Here is a 2,845-nt window from a genome sequence, read left to right on the forward strand (position 1 = left end):
CCTAAGAAGCAAGATCACCACCCATCTAGAAACCCATCAGTTACACAACCCAGGGCAACATGGGTTTAGAACAGGTCGCTCCTGTCTGTCTCAACTACTGGATCACTACGACAAGGTCCTAAATGCACTAGAAGACAAAAAGAATGCAGATGTAATATATACAGACTTTGCAAAAGCCTTCGACAAGTGTGACCATGGCGTAATAGCGCACAAAATGCGCGCTAAAGGAATAACAGGAAAAGTTGGTCGATGGATCTATAATTTCCTCACTAACAGAACACAGAGAGTAGTCGTCAACAGAGTAAAGTCCGAGGCAGCTACGGTGAAAAGCTCTGTTCCACAAGCCACAGTACTAGCTCCCATCTTGTTCCTCATCCTCATATCCGACATAGACAAGGATGTCAGCCACAGCACCGTGTCTTCCTTTGCAGATGACACCCGAATCTGCATGACAGTGTCTTCCATTGCAGACACTGCAAGGCTCCAGGCGGACATCAACCAAATCTTTCAGTGGGCTGCAGAAAACAATATGAAGTTCAACGATGAGAAATTTCAATTACTCAGATATGGTAAACATGAGGAAATTAAATCTTCATCAGAGTACAAAACAAATTCTGGCCACAAAATAGAGCGAAACACCAACGTCAAAGACCTGGGAGTGATTATGTCGGAGGATCTCACCTTCAAGGACCATAACATTGTATCAATCGCATCTGCTAGAAAAATGACAGGATGGATAATGAGAACCTTCAAAACTAGGGAGGCCAAGCCCATGATGACACTCTTCAGGTCACTTGTTCTATCTAGGCTGGAATATTGCTGCACTCTAACAGCACCTTTCAAGGCAGGTGAAATTGCCGACCTAGAAAATGTACAGAGAACTTTCACGGCGCGCATAACGGAGATAAAACACCTCAATTACTGGGAGCGCTTGAGGTTTCTAAACCTGTATTCCCTGGAACGCAGGAGGGAGAGATACATGATTATATACACCTGGAAAATCCTAGAGGGACTAGTACCGAACTTGCACACGAAAATCACTCACTACGAAAGCAAAAGACTTGGCAGACGATGCACCATCCCCCCAATGAAAAGCAGGGGTGTCACTAGCACGTTAAGAGACCATACAATAAGTGTCAGGGGACCGAGACTGTTCAACTGCCTCCCAGCACACATAAGGGGGATTACCAACAGACCCCTGGCAGTCTTCAAGCTGGCACTGGACAAGCACCTAAAGGCAGTTCCTGATCAGCCGGGCTGTGGCTCGTACGTTGGTTTGCGTGCGGCCAGCAGCAACAGCCTGGTTGATCAGGCGCTGATCCACCAGGAGGCCTGGTCACAGACCGGGCCGCGGGGGCGTTGACCCCCGAAACTCTCTCCAGGTAAACTCCAGGTAAACATGTCCGTGCGTGCGCCCTCGTGTGTGTATGTGCACGCGCGCGCTAGTGTGGGTGTATGATCCACTTAATATTTGTATTTATAACTCATTACAATTGTGACCAGGTGTGGACGTATCAGTGGTTCATTACTTTGTAATTTGTTCATGACTGTAACCATGTATAGGAGTGAAGCTGATTCATTACCTCTGTAACTTGCCATGATTAGTGACCAGATCTACCTGGAGTTCATTACCTTTGTAACTAGTTCAGCTGTCATAACTTTGGGGTCCAGTCACTGGACCCATTATGTACCTTTGTAATCTTTTGACTACCGCCCACAGGATGGGTATGGGGTGCATAAAGATATTAAACTAAAGTGTGTGTGTGTGTGTGTGTGTGTGTGTGTGTGTGTGTGTGTGTGTGTGTGTGTGTGTGTGTGTGTGTGTGTGTGTGTGTGTGTGTGTGTGTGTGTGGTGTGTGACTCAGCAATCAATATTTGCACCAATAACTCATTACAGTTGTGACCGGGTGTGGAAGTGTGAATTGCTCATTACTCTATAATTTGTTCATGATTGTAGCCAAAGTATAAACGTAAGTAACCATTCTACAGAATTCATTACCTTTGTAACTTGTGAGCTCATTACCTTTGTACCTAGTTCAGCTATCAAAACTTTGGGGGCCCAGTCCCTGGATCCATTACGTACCTCTGTAATCTGTAAATACCTTTGTAGCTTGTCATGATTGTGACCAGACTTACCTGGAGTTCATTACCTTTGTAAATTCTGAGTTCATTACCTTTGTAAATTGTGAGTTCATTACCTTTGTAAATTGTGAGTTCATTACCTTTGTAAATTGTGAGTTCATTACCTCTGTAACTTGCTCAGCTATCAAAACTTTGGAGTCCAGTCCCTGGACCAATTATGTACCTCTGTAATCTTTTGACTACCGCCCACGGGATGGGTATGGGGTGCATAATAAACATATTAAACTAACTCCTTCAGAATGCTAACACTGTACTTTCCACCTCCAGGACTCAAGTCCGTCAAACCAGTTTCCCTGAATCAATTCATAAATGTTACCTTGCTCACACTCCAACAGCACGTCAAGTCACAAAAACCACCTGTCTGCATTCTTATCTAATACACTCACATATGCCTGCTGGATGTCCAAGCCCTTCGCATAAAAAAAACATCTCCCTACCTCCTTCCTCAAACCTGTTCTAGGACGACCTCTACCCTGCCTTCCTTTGTCGTCCTATTTTGTTCCATCCTCTAAATGTCCAAACCACCTAAATAACCCCTCCTTAACCCTCTGGATAATATATTTTGTAACCCCGCACCTTCTAATCCTGCGTCTGGAAGAGACTCAGGCTGGGACAATATTGGCAAACTTACTATTACCTCCTAATCTCCAAACGCGACCTGGCCACGGGGGCGTTGATGACCAGCCCGCAGGGGCATTGATGA

Source organism: Cherax quadricarinatus, chromosome 75 (assembly GCF_038502225.1).
Source record: "Cherax quadricarinatus isolate ZL_2023a chromosome 75, ASM3850222v1, whole genome shotgun sequence".
NCBI lineage: Eukaryota > Metazoa > Arthropoda > Malacostraca > Decapoda > Parastacidae > Cherax > Cherax quadricarinatus.